The 19,524-nt window shown below is 38.2% G+C and overlaps 1 long non-coding RNA gene across 1 annotated transcript in view; it reads right to left on the reverse strand.

Moving 5' to 3' along the window:
- The window catches only part of LOC142085555 (uncharacterized), a 53,463-nt gene extending 38,367 nt beyond the window's left edge, over positions 1 to 15,096 (reverse strand). Inside the window, exon 1 of the long non-coding RNA XR_012674763.1 lies at positions 14,975 to 15,096. This is a non-coding gene — a long non-coding RNA (uncharacterized LOC142085555). The remainder of the gene's footprint in view (positions 1 to 14,974) is intronic.
- Between the last annotated feature and the right edge of the window lie 4,428 nt (positions 15,097 to 19,524).

The following is a 19,524-nucleotide window of genomic DNA, read 5'->3' on the forward strand; positions in this document are numbered from 1 at the left end:
TTTAACAACTTACAGCTATATATTAAAAAGAACCTTGTTCCAGAAAGGAGAAGCAAGAGCCTTGATTTCTACAGATATATTGATCTGGCTTCCATAAATAACAGAATAAACCAGATTTTACAAGACACTACCCTAACCAAGTACTGCACACCCCAGAAAAACCTGGAGACTTTTTGCATTTCAATGAACAAGTGAATTCTTCACAGCCATCCAATTAACATCAATAGAGTCTAAGGTGCTTGGATCCTACATTCACAATCCAGAGGTTTTCAAGTTGTTATTTCCCTTTGGAGTGAAGATCCTTCACGGAAATTCAAACCACATAATACAATTCTGTTCTATACTCCACTCTGATTTTTATTTAACCCTTTTAACTTGGACATCTCCAAACTATCCATCAGAGGGGTGATAGGAAGCTTACATTAAATTAATGAAGGAGATCAAAGGCTATACACACCTCTATGATGGTCTCCTGGTGTCAGAAACCTTCATGCATAGCTTTCACTCTGATATGATGGGAAAGTTGTAACTTAATTTTTTGAATGTCTTCATTCTTTTCTCATCTCTATTATAAATACAGATGTTTCTGAAGAATTGAACCATTTTCCAGTCAACTTTTCTACCAATCATAATTAAATTGATAGCTCATGAGTAAGCAGGTTTGAATGGCTGAATGTATCCAGACTAAGGCATCCAAATCAAGAAAACATCTGTGCACATTGAAATCTTGCCAACTGCAATTGGATGTGGGTCTCATTCACCGTAATGTATATGGTCATCAAATCAGGATTCCAAGCTTGTTCAGATACATACCCAGGTCAATCAGGATCTTCTTCATTCTCTGAACACTCAGATATACTATTTATCAGGTGAAGTGTTATGTAACCAGTACTCTAGAAGGTGCATGTAAAGCAGAGGAAAAATGTAATACTTTCATATCAAAACAATCAAATCATTTAAGCAAGCAGAAATATCTTAGCTGCAGAGGAATAAATTGTGTAGAATAGACTACAGCACCAAGAATATAATACACAAGAAACCCTAATTTAGATGCTAATTAACCCAGATGTAAGAATTACAGGGTTAATTAAGCAACATATTCTTTCTACAATTTTATCTGCTGCAGACACAGGTAAGAGGAGAAAAATCTTACCATTTGATCAAATTAGCCACAAGCCACAGTGGAAAGGTCTGATAAACATTTTTGGAAAGCATTTAATTTTGAGTCCTAAGTAGGATGGATTCTGCATTTAGATTACATCCATTTTTATTGAACATGAAATATCAATTGATTGAGAAAACAGTCACTTCAACAGCTATGTAATAAATGCTTCTCCTGCAGCACAGTTAAACCAAAACATATATTTCTAATCAATTTGGTTTTAACTAGCATGCAAGAAACTCATTAAGTTTAAATTAAATCCTTAATTCAAGCACAAAGTGTGACTACTCTTGGTACAGTGGCTTGTTACATGGCAATTTTCTTTTTAAGGTCTGTTCTTAGTTATCCTGTTCATTGTCTGTGACACCACCCCAGCTACCTGAAAAGCAATATTCTCTGCTTAGACTCAGGCAACGGTTTTGTTGGTTAATGGTAAGAGAAGCCTATGTGTAGGTAAGATTCCTGGCTATACTAAGTTTATTTTTTGTGAACTGGGAGAATTCCATGAAGTTAAGTTTATGATGATCTTCCTTATGTGAGTATTGATCCTGCAAGAACCATCAACAGCTGCTTTAACCTGTAACATCTAAAGACCCTCCTTCCCTAAGAAGCCACTCTACAAGCAGAAACCTTTGTGTTGGGAGCAGATCTCAGGCACATCTTTCTAGCTGGCAAATCTCCATTTTTATCAACTGAGGAATACTAAGGTATCAATGGCAGGCAGGAAACCTTCTTCCACACCTTGATGGCATCCAGTGGTATAAAATAACTAATTACAATAATGGTTAGAAAATATCATTATTATAGGCGTTTAAACCCAACTGATATCAGTGGGAATCAGGTATCTCAATATTTTTTACAAATAAGGTCTAGAACCTAAGTAATTTTCTTCAGCTGTTTCATTCCAGACATTCAGCAAAAAAGGGCCCTGGCAGGCAATTCAAAACCAACTCATAGCTGACAAATAGTACTATTTTATCAATCAGCACTGCAAATCCTAGAGGAAAAAGAATTAAGAATATTCAGAATGCTGCACAGGATTTTCAGATTAGTTGAACTTTGCTATTTAAGTGGTAACTGCTGAATTTAGCCTATCAATACTTTACCAAATGACAGAGGCCTAGCCTCAGGATGCATTGGGGATTTTACAGGAAGTCAAAGAAAATACCCGATCTATTATGTTCAAGGAAAATGTATAAGTTAGCAAGCCAACTCAATGTCTCCAGTGCAAAAGCTATCTTGGCAGATGGGCCATGGCCCCAGTTTAAAAAAGCTACACACAGACAATAGTTAATTTTCCAAAGATCACCCTGCAGAAAAGGATAAAGTAGTATTTGTCCTTCATGGGTTCCCAATCTAAATATTTAACAGGATATTTTTGACCTTGCCACTGTCCTGTACCAAAGCAGCCAAGATAGGAAAAAAATTAATTTCCTTGGCTGAGATGAAACAGGCTATCACTCGGGACTGCCAGAATTCACATTGCAGTATTTCCTTCAGATGTAAAAATCACTCTTCCATGCTAATTGGGATAAAATATTTCACCTTCATCTCTAAGCAAGGCATGTTGAAGACATACAAGAACAGGGTTGTAAGAGCATAATAGTTAATCCCCACATATCTTTCCAATGACTTGGTGAACTCTGAATGTGGCTTCTAGCAGAAAGTACAGGTTGGAATTTCAGGAACATCTAACGTAGAAAGGCAACACAACTGCATCTTCCATAACTGCCTGCTTCAGGCTATTTCCCCATGGTTACAGGCAGTAATAAAATCAATTTGAAGTGTTCTTCTGAATCTGTCCTCATGACCAAGTGGAAAAATAAACAAAGCATGCATAAAATAAATTGTACCTTAACAATAAACATTGATTTGTTCAGAACTAACCTTCAAAATATTGTACATTAGTTAGAACTTACTATTTCATGTTATATCGTATTAAGTTATTTGAGCTTTTAAGATACTGTGCTAAATACACCAATATAGTTGTACAGCACTGTTGCCTATAACAACAAATGCCAGACAGACACGTAGTGGAAAGTCATAGTGAAATCTTTTAAAAATTTAAGGCTTTCATTGGTATCTTAGGATATTGAAGGTGAACACAAAATTTTCAAGTGTCCATCTTTTTTTCCAGTATTGAGTTCTGGTAGCCACACTGGAGAAACAATGCTGACAAAATTAAATGTTCAGAATTACAATGAGACAGGAAAATCTACTTCACAGAAAAAATAAAAACCAAGCAGATTTTAGAGTTACTTTACTGTGAATATTGGCACATTGTGGTCATAGGACAGAACCTGACTAATCTTGTTCACACTGAAAGGGCCAAAGTAAAGGTTAAATATCCATCAGCCAGAAAATGTCAGTACTATCTTCTTAAAACAAAAACCACCTCCTTCAATCCTTTCCTATTGCACTTGCACAGAAAAGGGGACAGCTCATTTTTTAATAATAATTTTTAAAAGGTTTAAAGATTTACATGCCCATGCTTTATTCACAACTGCTGTCACTTACCATGTTCAACCTCTGCACATCAAGGAAGCTAAAATGATTTAACCTGGCCACAAATATCCCTGTTACTACTTTGCAATTCAGAGCACTAGTTCTATTTTTTTTAAAAGACAAAATAAGTTTGGGAAAATTTATTTAAACTTCATGAAATTTGTAATCTAAGCCAGTATTAACATTGATGCAACTCTTTTGCAGTACTCTGCAATTTTGAATAATGCAGCTTCAATTTTTGATGGCCTAATTGTTTCAGTATCTATGCATCCCCATTAAAATACTAATGTTCTTGATGTTATTAAAATCATGCATGCACAATGGAATGATTTTAATTTTGAATGTTTACTTTTTGACCTGTTTTGTAAAGTGCAGCCGAGATACCCTTCCAGTTGTGGAATCTGAAAAAATTGGCATCTCTAAATGTAAGTCCCATTAGATGAAGTTTCAAATTAGGCTTTATAAAGCCTTATTTACTGTCATTCCAGGTTTTGGAGCCATCTATAACACTATAGCTTTTCTTTTACACCCTGTCAAGATGCACATGCTTAAGGATGCATCTTGCATCCTGACACAGGCTAAGTCACAAACTAAGACAAAGCCAGTTTGTTGCTTTTACAAGGTTCTCTCTTCATATTGTGGGCTGATAACATAGTACCTGCTTTCTTCACTCATACTTACAATCAGTCTGTTGAAAGAGTAAAAGACAGAACTGACACAGACCTTAACTTCTGTATGAGTTGTCCTCACTATAAAACCAGCCAACCTTCATTCAAGTTGCTCAGAAAACTCAACACTCCTTTTTATATATTGCTGTCCATTTTATTTTATTTTCCAAATCTGCTATATATTTTTCTAAGCTGTTTCTTCACCAGTCATTTATCTCAATTGGTTTAAGCTGGAAAGTTCATTAGCGTAACACTAGAAATTCTACTTTGGTTTCTTGTGCTTTCTGGAAATACCATGCACTGCAGGAAGGAATCAGCAATATTTTCACTGCTGTCCAGTGTAACAGTTTCTTCAATAGTTTGCCCTGAGCTTAAATCCTAGATCAATGCTGTCTCCAGAGAACAGTCTTATTTGAGAGAGTTTATCCTGCAGCTATTGGTTCCCGAAGTGACCCAAATATCTTTACAGCCTAATGCTCAAACTACCACAAATTGTCACACTTAAACTCACTTAGTCCAAAAGACTTAATGACAGAAAAATACTGAATTGGAAATCCTTATCCTTTTGACAAAAAAGCAGGGCAGAGAGATGACTTATACCAGGGGCAAAAGGAGAGTTAAGACATAGCAGACTCTCATTGTGTTTTTCTGTCAGCACTTCAGAGGTCACAAACATTTATCTACCCATTTTATAGGGCTCAGTCACTTCTCAGAGCTCTCCCATAAGCCAGCCACTTTAATGTTAACCAAATATTGAACTCCCTGCAAGTCAATAAAAACATTTATTGCCTAAAAGATTCAGTCTATAAATACACACAATTAGAGGACTTCTATAAGAAAAAAGTGACAAAGTAGAAGGAGAAACTGGCAGATAATGGATTTGTTTGGCATTAACTTAAGAATAAGTAATCCTCTGGCATTACTGTTAGTAGCACACTTCCTAGAACAGAGCTTCAGGAATGTCAAATAGTACTTAATTTTATATTCACTGAAATAAAGCTTATCTGGTATTAAAATAGATACAGAAAAATGTGTATTTACAAAGGCATACAAGGTTCTATGCAAACCTTAGAAAGAAGTGGTCCTTGGACCTTATTGGCATCCTCAGATTGGCTCACCTAAACCTCTATTGGTTTATCATTCATGTTACATAACCAGATGCCTCAGATTAAACCCCACTGCTCTATGTGGGCAGCAAGATTCTGCACCTCTTGAAGTTTAACCTCTAAATATGAAATGTAAGAAACCAATGAAGGGTCCTACCTCTGTTTAACAGATAAGAAAGGGTGTAGAAAATCACATAGTCTCTGAGATCATACAAGGAATGTCCAACAGACACAATACCCATTTATGTTCCATCAATCACTTCTACATTTCTTTTCAGTATGTTTTCTCCCATTTCTGGTTCTTTAAGTCTATGGAGTTTGTTGCATGGTGCTCCTAGAAAGGGAGGGCTGCTGCTGTAGCAAAACTTCAGCTCATTTGAAATTTGGGCACAGAACTAACCCCACGTTACTCTCATTAGGAGTTGCAGAACAGTATCTTCCTGTAATACAACAGATGTCATACAGACCTGATGAGATGTTCCTAATGACAAAGAAAGTCTGCAACAGAGCACGAAATGCAACCAATACTTGCCAAACATCAGGCAGTTTATTTTTAGCCAAAGGTGAACACAACTTCTTTCCCTACCACAAAAACCCAGATCTCACACTCCTAACTGGTCCTCTGTATCAGTATTTATTAAAGCAAAAATTTTTCCCTACAGTTGAAAGGGTCTCGACAAATAAACAAAACCCTCATTTAAAACCAAATAATAAAGTTATCCTTCTCTGTTGAAGCACCTTTCTTGCGCCGTGAAATCAATAATTAGCAGTAAGGCTATATCTGATTGTTTCAAGAAGCCACAGATATGTCAGCATGGTTACAAAAATGTAGAGAAGCTTCCTTAAAGTTTTGTAGTCATTAGAAAACATAATCTTAGGGTAGCTATCTAACTGAGTGCTTTTGCTTTATCTAGTAATTTCAGACTTCTTTCCTTCCCAAAGCCACAGGTATTCAGGACAGATCATTTTAATAATAATTTGGCAAATTTATAATGGGTATGAACCAACTGTAATAAAGAGGAAACATTAATTGGTATTTTGGAGTACTAGACAGCATGAACCCTGCCATGGAGAAAGCAGAAGTCAAATGAGATTTAAAATCCTTCTATGAGCAGTTTAATTCACTTGTGATTTCTGCATAACAGTTATTAAATCTTCATTTGCAATGTAGATTCCCATACCTACAGAGAAGTTTTATAGATTCTATATGCCAGCACTAGAATCAATATAATATTCTGTAATGTATTGGCAGTGAATCACTTGCTCTTCTTGCAACCATAATTCATCAGGATTCTGACAGCTTCAGGCCACACAATGGATTCCATTACAACAGGGATTTATGTTTTTCTTCCTCAGAGCTCTCCAGATCTAGTCAAAATTGGCAAAACCCCAATAATTACTCTTGCAGCCTAAGAATGTCTTAGTCTAACCAATGAAATTGTCTGCTCTTCATGGAAGTATCATTAATCGTGATGAATTCTTTAGTTATCCACATAAATGTTGCATGTTCTTCTACAGAATCTTCAGTATGAATGTAATATTCTCAATTATATAAAGGACCAATCCTGCCTCTATTGAAGGCAGTAACTTTTTTTACAATTTAACCAAATAGCAGTAGACTCAGGGCTTGAATCTAAACACCACAAACCACTAAAGTATACTGCAATATTCCAGTTTTTTAAGCTTCATATTGTAGACTTCATAATACTTAAAATTGAAATTCTGAGAAGCAACCTGTACTATGAAAATGAGAACACATTTGTTCTAGCAGACTAGAGATTAAGTTAGGAGTTCAGGCTGTTCTATAATGCAACTACTTCATCTTGGCTGTAAAGGTAAAAAAAGTCAGGTATTCTCTGCATAACCCAGCTGTATTAGCACAACAAAAATTCAGGTACATAAAGAATTCCGCGCAGTATAACACCTGTTTGAAGCTTCTCCCTGGCCTCTATGATATCAGATCTTTTTTACAGCTAAACTTTCACAGCTCTAAGAATCAGCCTTGAATTTTCCTACTTCTTAACACCCCTCCCCACACCTTTTACTGCTAGTTATGTAATCTCCCAACCACTACCTCTAGCCTGCTGAAACTAAACTTTGCTTATCTAACATATAGCTAAATTCTTCTACAGCTAGTCATTATGTTTAGCTACCCTGTCTTTGGGAAGCCTTACACTAACTTGAGACTGTTAAACTACACCTAGAAACCTCATTTGTCAGAACACAGGTATGAAAATGCACCTGACACAACAAGGAACAACTTAACTCCAGAGGGGCCAGGCTGTAACCAACTACTGCCTCCTCATTGTGAACTTTACAGCATGAACATGCATAAAGGTAAACTGTACAAACCAAAATATTTTGGGGGCATATAGCCAGAAGGTACTTGTTTGGGTCAGGGACCACTAGGTGAATTTCTGTGGCACTATGGTAGTGAAATCAGAATAGGATCATTATGATCTTAAGCTTTTTTCCCTTGAAAAATAAAGATTTCTTCATCTGATAAGCTTGTGTTATCAGTAATTCATATGGAGTCAATGAAGTTTAATGTCAGAAAAATAACTATATATAATAACTACAGAAGAACTATAGCTTTATATTCCTGATTATAAGTTTTATAATGAATCTTGAAAATTAATTTTATAAGTTATACACATGATTAAAATAGCTTCAGCTTTATAAACCTGATGAGATAATTAAAGTAATTAGAAATTACACCTACTTGAAAGCTCAGTCAGTAAAAGCACCTTTAATCACAATCAAAACCTTTTCTTCCCTGAATAAAGAATCTATTTTCCATATTACAGCTTTTTGGTATCCTCCCATTCATTTTCTTCAGACAGTGATTAGAATAAGCCTTGTCAGTCGTTGGAAAGAACACATTACGAATGATTTCACATAGATAAGAAAAAAATCAATATCCCATTCCTGGCACTCAGAACTCTTCAGCTGACCTTTTATTCCCCAAGCCTGCTTTTCCTTGTTTCTCAGAAAAGCTTTCTTCCCAGAAACATCTGCCTCAAACAAGATATTTCCTTGTACATTTAGAATAAAGGTATGAATTCTATAATACAGTGTACTACAAACCAGTCTAACAGAATTTGTTTGCTCTGGTACTGTCAAAGACTGACTTAATACTGTTGCAAATGAACATCCTGAAAACTCCTTTCTCAAGCATCATCTCTTTTTCTCAGCAATGTAACAAAGACATGCAGGGAATATCATTTAAGACAACTGCAAGATTCTGGTCTTTGGTAAGTCTTAGAAAAATTCCAGAAAGAACGCAGCAAGTAAGATGGATTGGCTGCAAGAGCAGACCAGACTTTAATGCAGTTCTCAGAGGGAAGAAGGCTAATATTTCATGTTCTACTCTGAAGTTAAAAAAAATTCCATTCCCATATTTTTCAATTTTATCCTTCTTTAAGATGTCAGCTTCTTGCCCTTTTTTAAAAATTTTTATTTCTGGTCAAGAAAAAGAGTTTGCTAATACTTATACTGTACTTGCATATGGTGGTGCCTGCCAAATCACAGCTTATTTATACTAAGTACAAATATCCTAGCCCAACATTTAATGAGCAGTTAATACAAGAAACTATATATGTCAGTCTCTTCTCCCAAGTAACAAGCAATAGGACAAGAGGAAATGGCCTCAAGTTGTGCCAGAAGAGATTTAGATTGGATATTAGGAAAAATTACTTCACCAAAAGGGTTGTCAAGCATTGGAACAGGCTGCCCAGGGAAGTGGTGGGGTCACCATGCCTGGAGGTATTTAAAAGACATGTAGATGTGGTACTTAGGAACATGGTGTAGTGGTGGACTTGGCAGTGCTAGGTTAACGGTTGGACTCGATGATCCTAAAGGTCTTTTCCAACCTAAACAATTCTATGATTCTAAGGGGTTTTACTGTATTCAACTTGAGAGCACTGAACCTAGCCCTGCCACATCCCAAATTCAAAACCATCTCTATTAAAAGGCTTCAAAGTTGGCCAACATTTCTGCGAGTAAATGCCAAAGCCCAGAGAAAGCAGCACTCACCCACAAAACCGCTTCTGCATCAGCTTGCCTTTTTCTTTCCACAGATAGCCATTTGACTGTGAAGCTGATTTGATTTCGCCAGAAGTTCAAGTAAAAATTTGTGTTGATTATTGATAACTGCCAACTACCAGCAATTTTATTAGCCCTGAAGACAAGTTTTCCCAGATTAGAATTCTGTACTTAAATCCCCTCCCACGAATCCATCCAATGGTGGAAAATCACCATTAAGCCATATTAGGTCAAGCTGCCCAATCCTCTCAGGCTGGCACTTGCTTATGTCAATATCTACTAATCTTCAGCAAAAGGTTTCCAAGAATTGGGACAGCCCCTGAAACAGAATATGCAGGTTGTAATTCAATCAAGGAACCATCTCTTGCTTTTCATAATATTGACAAGGACAATGGGAAAGCTGCTTTAGCTTTCAGACAAGAGAGAATATTTGCGTATGATCTTGCTGGGAAAATTTTTTACAAGCACAGAATCCTGAAGTAGTTCAGACTTCAGATTAAATTCTTACAACATTACACAAATTCTGACAGGAATATTCAAATTATCAAAATATATTCTGTCATCTATTGCTGCCCTCACTTTAGAGGCCTTGACCAGGATCAAGAAAGGGACTTATTTTGCCCTATAATACCTCATGGTACCTTTAATACTAAATTACAAATACCTTGGAACTACAGAACTATTACACGCTAACCACTCACATAAGACCGAGATCACATTGGAGGACCTGGATATCTGGTGGTTCTCTGAAAGAATTTGTTAAAATGCTGATGCAAATATCATTATTAATAACAGCAGACACCTAAGGCCCCAATCCAGGCCTGTGAGTATTTCAAAGTATTTTTCTTCAAACTTTCACACTTAAATGGTTAAAACAAGGCCCTAGGTGTGTCCGTTTCAAGCATGTAAGGTTCTTACTATGAAAAGTTAAACTCCAATGAATCTGTTTTACATTTCATAGGACTTCTACAAAAAAGCTGAAATACTCGCTGAGGTTATACACCAATGGATTTGCAGTCCGAGACAAGTGATTCAGAAGCTCAGATCCCATTAGGGGTATGAAATCAGGCTCCTATTCCTAGTAGTTTCAGTCTGAGTTTAAAATAATCATACCATATGTTAGCACAGTAAAAGACACATTCTTTAATTGAGGCTGTCACATCCCACCTACGAGGGGGGGAAAAGTGACTCAGATTCGCAAATCCCCTCAGTGTGGATTAAGGTGAAACAACACTCAAGGTCCGTGCATAAACATCAACTTTAATGGAACAAATATTCTGCAAACGTTGGTTCTCTAGCAATAGTATCTACCTAAGCTTTGTGGCTTTATGAGGAACCAAGGAGGGCCCTGTGTTACTTAATGGCTTTAAGGAGAGAGAGAGAGAGAGAAAGAGAGGGAGAGATAGAGGGAGATCACCAATCCTGGATCCAGCGTCGGACCTGCCAACAGGGGTGTTCAGTGTAGAGAGCACCCTCAGAGGCTCGTACGTGCCCCTATTTATTGCCCCAGTTCCTGGACTTCTGGAACCTTCTCTCATTCCAGTTTCAGGAGCGGTTGAGACACCAGTCCATCAAGGGGAGTGACACCAGGCCCCTCCCCATGATTTCTGGAACCTTCTTTCAGAGCTCTGGTTCCAGGAAGGGTTGTTCAAGCTCACAGTGCAGTTACTTGGGCCTTGTCCATTACAGAGGCAACTCTGTTGTAAAACAGATTAAATGCAGCTAAATATAGATTCACCAAACCCAGTTTTAGCCTTTTTTTAAAAATAAATGCTAGAGAACCTGTTCTGAGAAATACCTTTACAAAACAAGGAATTTACTTATGACTAGCTCACTCTAAAATACTGTACTTTCAGTTGCATTAATGTTTCAATAGCAATGAATTTTCAAGCCGGATCTATCAATCTTCAAATAAATCAAAGGTGTTTTTTTCTTCTTCCCAGACTTATGAATCACTTCATTCATCAGCAAAATAGGAGGAAATCTTAACTGTGGGAAGACAGCATCAGGGTAGATTACATCAAACTTCCTGTCTATTGGTAGGACCACTGTATGCCACCTTCTACTCTCCCTTCCATAGCTCTGGGGAAACATTATGGGTGATGCATAGACCTCTAGTTCTCCCCATAGAATCCCTACTTTTCCTTCACCACACTGGCTTTTAGAAATCTAAAATAAAATACATTCACTATTTTGCACAGAACACATTGCTTTTTACTCCCTGGAGTCTGATGGTTTTGTTCCTCAATGAGGGGTTTTTCATTTGTCATTCTTTTTAGGTGCACATGAGGCATAGTAGTCTAACAATAGATACAGAAATACCATCAAATTATGAAATTCTATATCAAGGCAGCCACAAAAAATGCTGCAAAGATCTAGTTGCAGTGAGTCATGCAGGTGATAGTAGTAGGGGCCTAACTAGTCTTTACTTGCAGAAGCTCTTGATTATTTCCTCAGCTGTGCCATAGCTGGATACTGACTTTGATTAGGAGAGGGTAAGTGAGAAGGAAATGAACAATTTATACCAAAGTAACAATTATACCAAATACAAGCCTTTATTGAAGACAGGATGCTGAAAGAGGGATCTTCAGCTCATCCAGCTCTCAGTACTAATTTAGAGTTCAAGTTTAAGAAGATAAGATAGTCTTCCTGTGTTTCCTTTTCAATGAATGGAAAAAGGAAAAGTTTTCCACAAGAGGTTTGCTTTGGACCCTTTTCTGCCCTCCACCCTCTTCTTCCCAGCAGGATTCTGCATTTCCTCACTGCCTGTACAGGGCAGATGCATATTCTAACGTCAGCTGCAAAATACCAGAGATGAGCTCCTAAGAACACTGCAGTTTTGAAGGCGGACAATAGCCCCCCAACTGTGCAGTCATGTACTATTGCAGAACAAAGACGCCATCAGTAAGAAGTCAGCATTTTCCAGACAACCTCTTCCATTCCCTATTTAAGGAAGACTTTGATATTAGGATATTTATTTAGATGCAAGTCATGGTTAAGAGGGGTCACTTATTTCTCACGACACTATTATAAGCAATATTGAATTATGAGTAGAAAAGCACTATTGTAAGGCAGATCTGGGTAAGAAGTTTGATCTTAATCATACAGGAGTACAGAATAGTTCACACACTATTTTTCCCCCACTTATTTCAGACTCCAAAGAGAGCTGTTGTTCTTCACTCATAAAAGTGTTGTTCTTCACTCAAATAGCCAAACAGGTCTAAAACATAAGAACAAGCAAAGCAGTTTAGCTGACACTGCCAGAGCAACTTTAACTTCCGAGGTATAAGAAATTCCAGTACTTAATCCTAAAATCTGAATATTAAATTAATGTAACTGCTTGGTTGTAGGGGTAGGGAGATACAGAAGAAACTAGTTTCAGTAAAAGTAAGTAGTCACCACGTGGAAAGCAAGAAAAACTTACAGAACACAGGTCTAGAATTATGCAGTTTTGCCTTAACCATCGAAAAAGTTAATTCAGTATCACAGTATCAACTAGTTCAGGCTCAAAAGTGCATTTGATATACAGATCCATTTCATTCTATATGCTTCTTCATAGTGAGGTAGACAGCAATGTCTATTGGAGGGGCTCCCTTACCTTCTCCACCTGGTGACAGAGATGTTTAAATCGGAAAGACTCCAACCATAAAGGTCAACAGGTCTGCAACTCATATGCAAGATCCACACAAGGCCTAGTCATGTGAGCATATGGATGGCCCACCGCCTTACATGCTCTCATGAAAGAAGGTTTCTGTGCTACTTTAGGCTTCCTAGACTCTACCCCTAGAATAAGGGTATCTTCTACATCACAAGATGAGTATCTTTTGCAAATTATTCATGTAGCACTCTGAAAATACAGCCAGAGTTACTAAAAAGGGAACTTAACCTGTTTAAGCTTACTTAACATTCCTGTATAGCATGTTTACATTTCCTTAAAACCAATTAAGCTATTGAGATGTGTACACTCCTGCTGTAGTTTTGCTTCTAGAAAAATTATGGAACATTTTAGCAAATAAGTTTGATCCTTTTAAATAATAAGATCAAGGGGGAAAAATAGCATTTTGCCCAGCCTGACAAAAATCCTATCTAAATCAGCTCCAAGCTCTTCTAGTCATGCACCATCCCATGGAACATAAGGGATTCCTTTGACACCAAATAAGGATAATCACATTTTTTGCAGAAGTGTTCTGACTACAACTTCATTACTGGCTAAGGACTCATGCTTCAGTGATTATCACTACTGGGAAGACAAAAAAAACTAATTTCTGAAAGCTAGACCAAGCTTGAGAAGGACAGTACAGTGAAATCAGAAAGATGGTATGGCCTTACTTAACTAAGCTCAAAACAGCAACTAGCTACTGATTAGGCCAGAATTTGTTCATGTAAATAAGATTGCATTGTAAAAACTGAGTAGTTAGGTTAGATGGCCTTAACCAAGGGCATTTAATTTCCCACTCTCTATGATCCAAGAGGTTGTATTTTTTTTTTATATAACTTTTGCATAAGAACATCTATAGACGAATCATACACATATATCAAATTGTGACCTGTTGCATCCAGTCTCCTGTGTGGTATAAAGTCTACAAAACCAAAGCTAAGACTTTTCCTCCTGGGTCCAGAATCCAGTTCCTATCAGTACACAATCAGAAACACAGTTGCCTTCCTTTAGCTATGATACAATTAAGCCCATAAAAACCAACTTGTCACATTTCCAGATACCTGTTCCTACCATCTTACCAGTGGTTGTTACTGTTTCAGATGTAGTCAGAGTACAAAACTAACTTCTACAACCAGAGATGAAAGGTGAAAACATAACACAAGCCACTACACTACTACACTAAAAAGAAATAGTATTTTGTATATAAATATACTTCTGTTTCCCTATAAAAAAGGTGGTTTTACAGGGCTTGCGTTAAAGGCAATGATAGTGAGAAATCCCACAACGCAGGTGTGGGGCATCTTCATTCACAATAGCCAACATTTCTAAGCCAAGTAGGAGGAATTTTAAGCAAAGCAAAACTGGACCTCTTCCATGGTCATACCAACTTTTCCCAACAGGATATAAAGTCTGAGTGCTGTCATGACATCATACAACTTTGAAAAATTGCAGACAAAAGGTCATTTGAATCATATGCCTAATTCCACAGCCAAGGTATGACTGGTAATAAAATGGCAATAATATACAGTAATTGGTGGAATTTAGAAAAACTTTTATACTGTTTTTGCATTGTAAAAGCTTACTATCATACACTTACATTGAGAAGAAAGATATATGAAACAGTTCTCTGAAAAAGAAGCCTTAATCAGCTCTGCTTTTTAATTAGTCCTGTTTGACCAAGATTGAAGGGAGACTCAATAACCTACACTGGTAGTTTATGACCAAGTGGGCTGTTTAACTTCAAGGAACATCTCTAACATGGCTCCTGCCAGCATCCCCTGGCAGGCTTACATCTCAGGTCAGATCCTTCCCACCATAGCAGCAGGCTTACCTGGGCTGAGGAGAAGCGTCTCCCCTCAGGTTTTCCGGTGGGCAGGAAGAGGCCGCCCCTCACGGCGATCACCTCAGAGCCGTCGCGCGCTGCAGCAGCCAGCAGCCGCGCGCCCGCCTCCTCCCGCCCTTTCACTGCAGGGACGGGCGGGGGCGGTCCCGCCGGACTCCACAAGCTGCGCGCGCCGCCGCCCCGGCGAGGTGGTGCTGTCTCGTGGGGCGCTCGTGGTGTTTGCGTCGTGCTCGTGGCTGCCGCCTCTAACGGCTGTTTCTGAGACCTGCCCGCTCAGGAGGCGCGTGGCTTCGTTTTTGGTCGCTGAGGTAAAGTTCTCTGAGTTTTGTGCTGCATGGAGTTCTCCTGGGGCGTTCTCTCCAGCCTTGCTGAGTTTTGGTTGGTTTTGTGGTTTTTTTTTGTTGTTTGGTTGTTTTTTTTTTTTTTTTTTTTTTTTTTGATCCTGGGTCACCAGCATAGCTGTTCTTGTCATCGTCCCAAGGGATCTGGGTGCTATGTGGCTGCTGCTCTCTGAGGGGTTGGTGTCCTCATGCTGGCCACAGCTGTGAAGTTGAAAACTCTGATCTGTAGCTATAACATGTTTACTTCTTGTGACGTGGCAGAGAGGCTAGCGTGGTAAAGGAGTATCAGCTGCCTCGAGGCCCCTACTACCTTATCCGTGAAAGCTCCGTGAGAGAGGGCAGGGCCTAAGTGTAGAGCAGCTTTTTTCTGTGGTCATAGGTGGGTCCCCCTGGAGTCAGTGCTGTGGTTTGGCTTGTGCTGGGGCAAGTTGCAACATTCTTGTGCTTGGATGATGGGAGAGGGCTGAGTAACTGATATTTACTGTACCCTGAGCTGCTTTATTGCAGGCAGTGTAACAAGGAGCTGTGGCTGAAGCACTGTAGTGTCTGATGCTTTCCAAACACAGCGCTTTTCAGCTTTTTCACTGTAGTGCATAGTGAAGCAGTAAAGTGTTTTACACCTAGCAATGTGAAATACTTAATGTAGAAGTGACCGTTATTTCCTTCCAGATGGAGAGAGGAAGTTACATGATTAAGAGCTGCTGTTGCTTTGACTTATTTGCAGGTTTGAGTGTTGAAGTTGTACTTGGACCAGAGTTCCCAAGCTTGTCTCATTCACATCATGAAGAATAGCTTCTATAGTCATAGAAGACACTGCTGTAGCTGTATGGCTAAAAGGGTATGGAACTTGTAGTATATTTCAGCCAATGGCCCCTGGAAAGGGAAGAAATAAAACCTTAAAATAGTAATTGTAACCAAACCAGTAACAAGGATGTTTTTCTTTAGCACTAATCTAAACTCCTTGAGGGCTTCAGGTAGGTTGCCTTTATTAAATGTGAGTAAATGGACTAACCCACAGTTGCTGCTGCATGATGTGAATGTATTCCAGTGTGTCACTCAAATAAGAGCACTTACATTTTTCTGTTTAATGTTGTGTGGTTTTTTTCTGTGTTTCTTGTACCTAGCTGGAGTCCATAAAGCATGTCTATTATTCTGCTGCGGTGTTGACTAGTTAAGAAGGTAGTCTACACATTTAATTCTTGGTCTTGCAAACTGCTGAGTATGCTAGATCTAATAAACCATGCATACAGTTCACTGATTTACACATTTGGCTACATATGCATGAGAGTAGCGTGCTAAACTGAAATCACATTACTAGGTAATCCACATATAAACATATCTTTTTGAAAAGTAGTAGAAAATGTTGACAACTGCTAGTCTTCATTCTTGAAGGAACTACTGAACATTTTCAATTATATCAGTTGGGTGATTTTAATATCTATGTTAAGGGTATTAATATCAAATGATGTAGTTTTGCTACTGTGAGCAATATGATCATTTAAATTAATGCTAGGGAGATCTTTACTCCCTCTGCACCAAAGTGCATACTAATCATATCTAAAGCTATGCATCTTTTATATGTTCTAGTTCATGGGTATTCTGCCTGGAAAATTAATGTCTATTGGTTTCTGCAGTGCAACTGCATATTTCTGGCAAGTTCTAATTTTCATAATGTAGAAACGTAAAGATAATAGGGTGTGCTCAGTAAAGTAATGTTAGCAACTATGTTCAGAATATACAAATCATGATCTAAAACTGAGATTAGAAAGAAATGGGTTGAATGTGGGGGTGTGACGGAGGGAAAGGTCTCCCATTTCTATCAGTGCATTACATTTTTAAATTGTCTGTGATTAGGAGGGTAGCAAAGCTCAGTCTGAAGCAGATATGAGGAGCCTGGGGGCCAGACATATGGCTGTGAGCTATATGAAATGAAGCTGTAAGCTATGTTTTGTTTTTTGAATTATTGAATGACTACAGAATGTGTAAATGACTACCAGCTGTGTCAGAAAGGTGTGTGTGGCACCTAGCAAGCAAGAGGTTTTCTACCTTTATTATAATGTGTTCATGCAACTTTAGAAACTCAATCCTTTGTTCATAAATGTGCAGTGGTATAATCTTAATATACTGTAAATGGTGATTAGGTTACATCTCTTTGAAAAATTTAGTTTGTGTTGATTTAGAAGTCCTAGACGTGTAGAAAATCCTGCAACGGCTATCACATGACATCTCTTATTTTGTGCTATTGCATGTAGAAGAAGTGTTTCTAACATTTTGAGTTCTTTGGATGATACTGGGTCTGTGACTGTATGTTATACTATGTTGTACTGGCAGTGGTTTAAAAAACTGCACTTTAGCACTACCTACAAATGCACAAAACTTAAAAATGCAGCTTTTTGTAGTCAGTTTTTTCCAGATTATAATGAATAATTTTGGCTTAACATTTAATAAAAGGAAAAGTGCTTAACATACATTTGTATGCCTTTGGTATGAGTGAAAGAGTTCCGTAATGCATAAGGGAATTTCCTTTTATAATGTCACTTTATTAGCTAATTTGCTCAAATGTGAGAATTAATGGCAATCCAGCCGCACAGTCTTAATGGCCTAATCATTAATTTGTATGGGAGTTACTCTAATAATAATTAGAGAGAACTCATTTGTTATTAATGTGGGGGCAGTGAGCATGTCTTTAAAATAATAATCCAATTAACATGCATTAAGTGGAAATTTTATAGTTACCCACAGCACAAATGGCTGCTGCTGTAATTCAGAAATAGTATTTCATAGCATCGGGTAACAGATCTCTAACAGCTACTGCCTGGTCAGCCCGGCCTTTGTAAAGGATTGCCTGTAAGGTTGTCACCAATAGTTTGAGGCTGGGCATGTGCTCTGTAGAGGTGCTGCCCTTTATAACCCCCTGACGTGGTACAAGCAAATGGTTTGCAGCCTCACAATAGTTCATCTTGAGCATCTATATTTGTAATTTTGACAGTGTTTACTCCTGGTTTTGAAAGCTGATGTGGTATGCCCTGTATATAGATGACCAATAACCTGAAATCCTGTGTGTTTTAAAACGCAAGCCAATGAATCATATCAGATGTCAGAAACTAAGCGTGCTAAGCTGATGGCAGGTAGGAGCAACCAGCACTGGTTGGCCTTTGTGGCAGCTTTCTGCAAGTTTCTGCAGTGCTTAGTATGTCTCTTGAGAGGCCACAAAAAGGTATTTACACAGGAAAGCATAATGATCTTTCTAGGTATCAGACATAAGAAGTATTGGCCAGGGCAGGAGTGGAGGGTAATTGGTGGATTAGAAACTTTATATTGATAATTTGGTAAAGGAGTTTGTGCCACACATTAGAGCAAGCTCCTTGATACCGTGAGTAAAGAGGAGTTGTGAGAGGATTCTGTCCAGCCTGAAATAGGCTAGCCATATAGGGGCAAATTCAGGCAAGGAGAAGGTACATTTCATAACTTATGTTTATGTTTATAACTTGAGTATTCAGTGAATGCAGTTAAAAAGATCTTACTGTTGTGCTGGGGTTACAGGTTCTTCTGATACCGTATTAAATGTATGAAGCAAAAATATAAAAACATGTATCTTGTGTGTATTACAAACATAATAAACAACAGGGAGAAGTTTTCTAAGAAGGTGGTTAAATAAAAAGCCTGGGTTTGGAGTCTGTCCTAGTGAGGCAGAGTTGGAAATGGAGCCTAGCTGCTGCCTGGACCTGTTTGGCTTGATAGCCCATAGGAATAGCAGATAGATTCACATATAATAGACTGCTCAGTGGCTACCCAGTAAACCACATCTTCCTATGAACTATTACACTGTGGCAGGCTTGCTGCAATGATCTGTATTGAAAGTTGGCTTTCATAAAGAAAGAAGTCTCCCCAGTCACTTAGGGGATTTAGACCTGGCTCTAGGCTTGTGTACTGCACTTAATACTTGGACTGCTTGCCAGAAGCAGGTGTGGATCCTTTAGGAAGAGAGAACTGGCAGTGGCTAGGAAGGGTATAACAGACAATTAGTTCAACTGCAAGCAAGAATGAAATGACTTGTTGCCTTTTTTGTTGTTGCTGTTAACTGGCTGATCACATTAAATCCAATAGGAGTGTTTGGGTTAGTCGTTCAGTGAAATAATGATGTAAGGGCAGGCTTACAGCTAGGTTTGCTGGCAGCCCAGTTCTAAGTACCAGAGG

This window comes from Calonectris borealis, chromosome 9 (genome assembly GCF_964195595.1).
Source record: "Calonectris borealis chromosome 9, bCalBor7.hap1.2, whole genome shotgun sequence".
Classification (NCBI taxonomy): Eukaryota; Metazoa; Chordata; class Aves; order Procellariiformes; family Procellariidae; genus Calonectris; species Calonectris borealis.